Source organism: Centruroides sculpturatus, unplaced genomic scaffold (genome assembly GCF_000671375.1).
Source record: "Centruroides sculpturatus isolate CEXI.00-Female unplaced genomic scaffold, Cexi_2.0 scaffold3401, whole genome shotgun sequence".
Classification (NCBI taxonomy): domain Eukaryota; kingdom Metazoa; phylum Arthropoda; class Arachnida; order Scorpiones; family Buthidae; genus Centruroides; species Centruroides sculpturatus.
In genome coordinates, this window is record NW_019387492.1 from 313 (window position 1) to 10,036 (window position 9,724).

At 32.0% G+C, this 9,724-nt stretch overlaps 1 non-coding gene and 1 pseudogene across 1 annotated transcript; one reads left to right on the plus strand and one right to left on the minus strand.

Moving 5' to 3' along the window:
• Nucleotides 1-490: 490 nt before the first annotated feature.
• Trnas-gcu lies at nucleotides 491-572 on the plus strand. The gene has a single exon. It is a non-coding gene; the product is annotated as a tRNA-Ser (tRNA).
• Nucleotides 573-7,015: 6,443 nt separating this feature from the next.
• LOC111616455 lies at nucleotides 7,016-8,290 on the minus strand (annotated as a pseudogene).
• Nucleotides 8,291-9,724: the final 1,434 nt, after the last annotated feature.

Genomic DNA, 9,724 nt, shown 5'->3' on the forward strand with positions numbered 1-9,724 from the left:
CGTGAATTAATTATTACATATTTATACGAGTATTAAAAATTATATATATAATTAAGAATTATAAATAAAATTACAAATAGGCGTAACAGCTTCACTTCGGGACGGACACGATTGTTTTTTTTCACGTCAAAATATATAAGAACCAATTTCCAATTTCGCGATTCTACGTGTTTCGATAACACGCTGTTGGACAAACCCGCTCGGCGAGAGTTCATACAATATTTCATTTTTCTCACTGCAGTCGTCGCGATCGAAGGCTACATTTACGGCGACAGTTCTCAATTTCGCGCAGAATTTGAAGAGAAAAACTGTAACGAGCAGTTCTACTTTTGTGCGCTGTAATTGTTTTCACGAAAGCATTCGCTCCACTCGGCCGACATAAATTTGAAGGCGTGAAAGAAGTAACAGCGCCTCGAGATGCGTCGCCTGGAAATGCCTAAAGAGAATATTAACGAAAATGCATGTATCGAATCATAGGGTTGTGCTTCGGGAGGAGGTGGCCGAGCGGTTAAGGCGATGGACTGCTAATCCATTGGATTTTATCCGCGTGGATTCGAATCCCACCCTCGTAGATAATGTGCCTTTTGGCTGCGTCTTTTTTAGGCTGCATTTACCTCGGAGTTGTGTTACAATGTCAAATGCACGCGAAGAAAAATCGCATTGTAATATTTTTCTTTAGCCTTGCAATTTTCCTATTCTTACTTAAAACTTTTTCCAAAGTCGATCGCGAATATTTAAGCATTCGTATACGACCAGCCGTATGTATACGAGTTTTTACATCCTGCATTTACAGGCGTCCCACTTCATTCTTTCTCCATGCAGGCATTCTAGTCTGTTGAGTGAGAAGTTGTCCAACGACATTTGGTGACGTCACTGTCGATTCGCCTCACTATCGTAAGTTGAAGGCAACGATCAATNCTAAATACATATATTATTTATGAAAGAATGATCTATTCTGTATAAGACGGGTGTATTATTCTGTTAAAATATATTATTAATTGAAAAAACTGAAAGTACATTTAAATTCCATCTATAAATTTAAGTCTATAGTTTGAAATGCTTATTTTATTATTATTTTTTACTTTCATTTTTATTTTGAAATGGCAGAAGATAAGAACTGTATCAAATGTATATGTATTTGCACAATGAAGATTTTGGAAATAAAATTTGTTTCAAATAAAAAAAAATGGTTTGTGTTGTTAAATATATTATTGTTTTATTCCCTCATATTTAATTAAATAAATAAAAAGAAATCAACATAGATATGCTTTATGCAAAATGCTTTAAAGGAAAAGAAATTCTAAATAAAATTTTGTACTTGGAAGTGGAGATATTGGCTGCATTCTGCAGACTCCACAGTTGCAGAGCTGTTGAGTATTTTTCTGCTGAATGCCCTCTATAGTAGTGCTCTTTCAGAACATGTTCGGTGTTTTGGCGTCACATTTGTCTTTCATTTACGCTATCTATTGCTGCCTGAAACTGACCAATGAGGCTTTTTGCGTTGGAACAAAAGTTTCAACGCAACATTACCCATCGTTCCTTAGATTTGGGTTGCTGCGTAATAGCTACCAATTTGCTTAGTTACAACTGTCGAGTCTGTCGAACACAGCCATTGAATCCATGGATGAAGACAAAGCAACAATGAACAGGATTCTAACAGGCTAAACTTGCAAAACACACAAATAACACTGAAAGTAACAAAGGAATACAACAACAGATTAAACTCAATACTAACAACACTGCTCAATAAAAAAACATGCATTTCAAGCAATAAATACATATGTTATCTCAGTATTCACATTCATTTGGAGTATACATTGGAAACACAGAAATAGAACAATTTTAAAGGAAAACATACATAGATAGCATTAAAAAACATAATAAACCATCCTAAATTGTCCAAAGAACAGTTGATTTTTACTTATAAAGAGGAAAGATGAGGACTTGCAGAGATAATAAATATTTTTAAAAATGTTTAACATGGGCAAAAATGTTAGCAAAAACCAGCATACAAAATTAGTTATTTTGTATGCTGGTTTTTGGTTTTGGATGCTATTGTATCAAGATAATAACTCTTCTACAGACGCTATGAGAGTATTTCTAAAAAAAAAAGCAAGAAACATTACAATTATGCAAAATTGTAGCTCTTGAGGACAAAAACAATACACCATTAAACCTACACAACATTTATCTGATATAACTCGGAACATAAAAGTGGACACCTTCAAGCAGTCTTGGGTCTAGAGCAGGATTCTTCAACCTTTTTTCCTAGTGGGCCAAATTAGAAATTTAGGTATATTCAGCTGGCCATAGAGGTACTTTATATAAATATATACTTTTTAAAAGTTCAAAATGTGAATATCAAATTTTAATAACAAATATATATAATTACAAAACATACTATATTATTCACAATAAAAAATGAAATTATACTCATACAAAATAAAAATAAATTCAATGCGATTTTTGACATTGCCTTCCTTTTATAATATTGTTAATATCTGCTTTTATGGTACTAGTCTTAATTGTAAGAATGTTAGTTAAATGGGAATCACTCAACCTATTTCTATCAGCAGTTTCAATGTTTTTCATGCACAAAAAGAATTGTTTACAACAGTATGTACAGTACTACTCCACATGCATAACAGTTTTCTAGATAAATTGACAGTTTCATCAAATTCATTGAAAGAATGAACTTCTTTATAAAATTCAAGAAGGGAATGTTCACTATAATAAGTTTTCAAAGATTCCCTGTTTTGAAGTTCAATGAGTTCTAGCCAGTATATGGTCGGTGCTTCCACATAATTAAATAAAAATGGATCACTAAACAATTTTAATTCAATTTCTATTTTTATGAAGTCAGAAAATCTGATTATTACATCTTTAAGCAAAACTGAAAAATATAGTAAATTACGTGAAAAGTCCCTGGGAAATTCTTCTTTCCTTTTTAATAAATTCTGAAAATACAGAATTTCACACGGCAATTTTATCATGACAAATAAGGCAGATATTATTGCATGTTTCAATTACGAAATATTTTTCTGGCCAAAAGATATTGAATTTTTTTTTTCTTCTGTTATTTTTATTTTCTTAGTATTAGATGTCATGACCAAATGATGGGTTATTAAAAATATAAATTTAAAGGTGATGAAATAATTATGAATATAATTGGAAGTTGTAAATATTTAAATTATTATGTTAGGAAAAGAAATATATAGAAAGTCTTATGTCTGTATTATATACTTGTAATTAGAAAGAATGCCAAAGTGGAAGAGACTAATTTATTCTTTATTTCTATAAAGAATAAAGAATTAAACAATCAAAATGACAGACTATGCCACCAACTTTGATTGTTCGGTTACAAATTATGTCACCAATTCCATCATTATGACATCAAAGTGTATCCAATGAAACTAGAATAATTTTTATGATATATTTTACCAAAATAAATGAAAATGTACCTAAAAAATTTAGGGTGCAGTGGGCCACATAAAAATATTAAATGGGCCATGGGTTTGACATCCCTGGTCTAGAGGCAGCTTTACAGTAAACATCGTAATGATTTTAGCCAAAATCATATTGACAAAACTGTATTAAACTGATGCTTGGTATATCTCTTTGGAGAGATGGAAAGGTTCATAATTGCCATACAAGATCCATGTCATAAATACTAAAAACTACAGAAAGCACATCTTAAAAAGACATGTAGATGGTACTTGTAAGAAATTCCCACATCATCTTGAAAATATCCAACATATCATATTGGTATTTATTTCTGTATGTAGGAACATTAATCCAATCCAATGCTATTTTTTTTTTATTTACCATCATTATTTTGTTGATTTATCACAAATGTGTTTCATGAATCTTGTTTCCGTTTTCAGTGTGGTTCCTAAGTGCATTGTTTACTTTATTATTTAATAATATGTCATAAGCAACTTTTAAAATATAATAATAATCTAGATACCATAAAAAATTTCTTCAATAGCAGTAATTTACAAATAATAGCAACTGATAAATCAAAACAATTAATAATAATAATAGAAATGATTGAGTATTAAAGAAAAAACTAGAACTAACAGAAGATAAGATATACAGCATAAAGAACTAACTATAGATCCAACTAATAATATATAAAAATTAAAAAAGAAAATTAATAAATTAAGTAAGCCAAACTGATGGATAATAACCAGAAAAATTTTATTTTAAAACTAAATGATTTCAGAAAACCAATATTGAATATAAAATTAAAAACCCATAAAAATAGAAGAAAGACAAGACTCACCTGTCATAGATTTAAAAAAATCCATGTTATATAGTTTAAGAAACCTTTTTAGAAAAACAACTGAATTAATATGATACTATTTTTATTGAGTAATTAATATTGATCAATTAATAAAACAAATAAGTAAAATAGAAATAAACAAATCATGTAGATTAGCAAGTTTTGATATTAAAAACACACATACCCATATATTACCTGGAACTTGATAGAGCCAAAATTAGTTGAATTAAAAGTGCAAGTTTGGATGATAGGTTTAATTGATTTTGCATATATTAGTAATCACTTTAGAATAAAAGATCAATAATTTACACAAAAAGAAGGAATTAGTATGGGTAACATAATAGGATCAAAAATATCAGAACTAATGATGATAAATATAGATGCTAAAATTAACAATATAAAAGGTATAACATTTTAGGCAAGATTCACTGATGAGATAATAATAGTTTATTATTATTATTATGTTGGGTTTAGTGGGTTATACTCGGTTCACACCAGTGGCTGTGTACTATGCCGGACCAGAGTCAAGGCATAGCAACCAAAACAAAACTAAAATTAAATAAATGTGTCGGTGTCTGTATTCAGGAATTTCCTAACAATATGGCATGTATTCAATATAGTGGCCTTCTGTAGTGTGATGTATGTATTTCTATTCAATTGTAATGTTCCCAGACTTTTGTGTCGTGTGTGTGGTATCACACCTGTACATGAGAGAATGACAGGTACAATAAGCACCCTTTCCATCTTCCACAGATGCCTTATTTCCTGGGCGAGTTCTGTGTATTTGTTAATTTTTTCAGTGTATGTGTTTTGTACATTGTGAGTGTTTAGAATGGCTATGTCTATAATGTATGTGATTTTATTGTGTTTGTCAATGAGTGTGATGTCTGGTCTGTTGTGGTAAATTGTTTTATCTGTGATTATGGCTCTGTCGTAATACATTTTGTGCGTGTTATTTTCCAATACTGTCTGTGGAATATACTTGTAGTATGGTTCGTGGATGTCTGCCAATTTGTGTTTCTTTGCAAGCTCTTGGTGTATTATATTTGCTACTTGATTGTGTCTATGTAAGTAATCTGTCTGTGCCAAGAGCTTGCAACCAGAAGTGATGTGTTGTATAGTTTCTGGCATGATGTGACATTTTCTGCATGTGTCATTTGTATCTTTGAGTATGTGTTTTCTGTAGTTTTTAGTATTTATGACCTGATCCTGTATGGTGATCATGAAGCCTTCTTTTCCCCAAAGAGGCATCCCCGAGCTAACCAGCTGTTTGATGCACTTTTATCAACAAAATCCTGAGCCAGGTTGTAGGGATGTCTGCCATGGAATTCCTTTTGAGCCCATGATTGCTTAATGGTGTCTGTGCTTATTATATGTTGTATTGTGATCATATGATGTGTGTAAGTTTAGCAGACTCAAACAACACACCATTAGAGTTACTGCTTTATGCAACTGTGATATTTTTTGTAGAAAAACTCTTGCAGTGTCTGTATTTGTTTATAGTGAAGGTTAACTATGTCAATCAGGTCATGTCTGTCTTCTTTATGTGGAAGAATAATCTTTCTATGGCAGATTTAGAATGATGTTGATTCTTCCTGAAATTATAGTACAGTGACACAGTTGGAAGCAAAGGATCATTGCCAACTGTGCTGCTGTGTTGTAATTTTTAAAATGAATAACACTGTCTTTTTAGATATTCAACAGAACTTTTGCTAAACCGATGTTTTTGAGCCATTTTTAATTAATTAATATGTAATTTTTATCTTTACATTACCAAGCCCTTTTTTTAAATCACTTTTTCAATGTATTTATGTCATTGTTTTATTTATTTTTTTGCACTTTTTCTTTTGATATATGTTATATTTAGTCATTAGAGCACAGGTGTTTTATTTATTACCACCTTTTTTTTTATTAAACTAATCTTTTTAATTTCACTATACTACCAAGCTACATTCTATGTTTTATTTCTCACTTTTCTACTCTACAATCATACTTTCCTCCATTACGCTACACTCTGTATACAGGGTGTTTCAAAACTATATGTCAGAAATGTAAAAGGCAGTAGAGGGGACCTAAATAAGCAGATTTTGTATAGGAATGTGGGTGCAAAAATGCAGTGTTCAAGTGCTAGCACGTAAGGCAGTACAGGTATACCTCGACTTACATCGTTTCGAGTTACGTCATTCCCGATTATACGTCGTTTGTCAAAAAAATATATGGAAAAATAAAAATCAAGTTTAAGTCATTTTATTTGACTTTACGTCTATCCGCCACAAATATTGAAGTCGTAATATCACTAGAAAAATGTTTAAAGCACATAAAATCATATTATAATATATACATTTACAAGTATAGGCCTATACTGTATTTACAGTATATGCATTCGTAAATTTAAATTACTTTTTTCTGTACTATATTAAAAACTAAAATTTATTTGTTTGTAAGCTTAAAATAAATCCTTATTCACCGTATATTATTAAAAATGCATTAATAAATAAAATACAGAACGGGAATTGGTAATTTATGGTTTAGCCTAGTGGCAAGTAGATTCGGAGACAAGTAAATTCGACTTACGTCGTTTTTCGACTTAAGTCGTTCTCCTTGAACCAATTACCGACATAAGGTGAGGTATACCTGTATTAACAACAGGTAAGTGAAAAGACAAGTAAAGACAAAGGAAAGTAACAATTTATTTATCAAGTGGTTTACAATAGCTGCTCAAAAGAGCATTCACCAACAGCGATACATAGATTGGCATATGTTAGTAAAAACGTCAGGCATGTCACACACATTTCCAGCAGCAACAGACAATTGGGCAACCAGATCTTCAGATGTTATGGGATTATCGTACACCATGCTCTTAATGTGACCCCAAGAGAAGAAATCCAAGCATGTTAAATCTGTGGAGTGCAGTGGCCAAGGAACAGGTCCACCCTGTCCTATCCAATGCTGGCCATAGACAGCATCCAGGTGATTCCTGACATTCCTGTTGAAGTGAGCTGGGGCTCCACTGTGCTGGAACCACATTCGTGTGCAAACAACTGGAGGAACATTGATCAGAAGTTCAGGTAAGACTTTTGTAGGAAGATGCTGTGTGTGTGGCCAGTTAAACAACTAGGTAGAATGTATGGTCCTACTAAGTTATTATGCACAATGTCTGCCCAAACTTTAATGGAAAATCTTTGTTGGTAGCCATGTGTTCTTGTGCCATGTGGGTTATCATGAGCCCAAAAGTGAGAATTATGGATGTTAAATATACACAACCGAGAAAAGTAGTCTCATCATTGAATAAAACATCTGCAGGGAAGGTGGCATTGGCTGCAGCCTGCTGTAGGTACCAGTGGGCAAAGTTAACACATAGAGGATAATTGGCAGGGGTTAATGCTTGCACTCTCTGCAAATGATACGGGTGCATTCCATCTTCATGTAAAGTCCTCCAAACAGTTGCATGGCTCACATCCAATGCACGTCCAACAGCTTTCAAGCTTGTCATAGGACTATCCTCTACTGTGCGTAATACTGCTTCTTCCACTGCGGGTAGTCTGTGATATCTTCCAGTGCCTGTATCACACCTGGAAGCATAAACCAATCCACTTGTGCACAACTCCCAATGAAGACGCTTGAATGTTCAGCAATCTGGCAGATTCCTACCTGGAAATCGCTCCATTGCCTTGTGCACTCCCATACATGAAATGCATGTCGGCAAGCTCTGCATTGGTGTAACGACACATGTTGCTCAAAATCTGTGCGGGAATGACAATTCAAGCCAGTGAAAGTGCTTTCATCTGCCAAATTCAACAACACCCTTTCATGGTATTTCTGCATTTACATTCCTATATGAAATCTGCTTATATAGGTCCCCTCTACCTGCCTTTACATTTCTGACATATAGTTTTCAAACACCCTGTATATATTAACTATAAGAGAATGAAATACTTATAAATTTTTTCGTAATAGCAATCAGTATATATTGAGAAGGAGTTTCTTTCTAATTCAATAGTGAGAAAGAGCAAAATGATGGGAAAAAAGTGTTATTGTTTTCATCTAGAAATAAAGTATAGATCTCATAATAAGCATTTTATTCAGATATAATAATTTCAGTTGCTGATCTATCATGTTAATCAAGATCTGTATAGCTAGAAAAAGTGCCAGAAGCTAGTGGGCTAGTGAGTCAACTAAGAAAAAGAGAATTGAAATATAGTTTTATTAAATAGCTGGAAGAGAGAAAGTATAATATAGGTGAAGACTTTTAGCAGCTGGCATTCAGAAAGAGATTTAAGGAATAAATAAATTAAATTAAACACAAATGAAAACATTTATCTATTATATACCTATAAAAGAAAAAGATAATGAGAAGATTGAAAGGAAAATAAGATTATACAAATAATGTTTTTCATATTTATATTCTAAGCCAGGGATCGCCAGAGTGATCTATATTGACCCCTGGGGGTTGATATAACATTATTGGGGGTCGATGAAAAGACTAAAACTTACAAATTTTGAACCGAATATTGCTAATCTTGCTAAGGATTATCAAGCTTATCTGTCTTATTGATTGTCAGTTACAAAAATTATTATTAACATATGTACAATAAATGTAAAAAATGTAAAATTAAAAGATATATATTAAAATAGTAAGAGCTTGTTTTTTTGCTTGTAGCAAACTTTTTGGTGGGGGTCGATGTGAGGTTTCGAAAAGTTGTAGGGGGTTGACGATCAAAAAAGTTTGGCAACACATTCTAAGCTATATAAAATATTTTTAATATATTTCAAATTTATCAAATATATTGATAACTAACAGTTTAATTCTAAGTAAATATGGATTTAATATAACACACACATTTTTAAAATGCATAGATAATAACATTAAGTTCAAGCCATTTTTATATTAGTATATCCTTCTTATAAATTGAAGATGCCAAATTATTTATCTTTAAATATTTTGATAATAAAACAGTATAAAAAAATAAATTGCATGAATTTATTTCTTCATAGGTAATTTTGTGGTTGATTGCTATATTTTGTTTTTTATACGTATATATTTCTTCTTTACTCCTCTTTCTTTTGTGACTCATTTTATTTTCATTTTTCTTTTGAATTCTCTCTTACTGTACACCACTTTCATGGACTATCCTTTTTTCCCCTGTGGAGAACAAATTTGATGAACTGGAAAGAAGGCATCTAGATGGAATAATGGGAAATTTGGAAGGCAAAGACTTTTACACATGAGCTCAATTAGAAAGCCACAAGTACTGAGAGAAAGAGTAGACCTAATGTCTTCTTGGGGAGGTGAATTGACATCCAAAGTGTTAGAGATAGGGATATTAAATTTTTTCCTTTGTGTTCCCTCATAAAGTCCAGATCAGAGGTGGGCAACCTTTTTGGTATGTGTTCCAAATGTTACACACTAAACAGCATATAACCCAGGATTCATTTTAA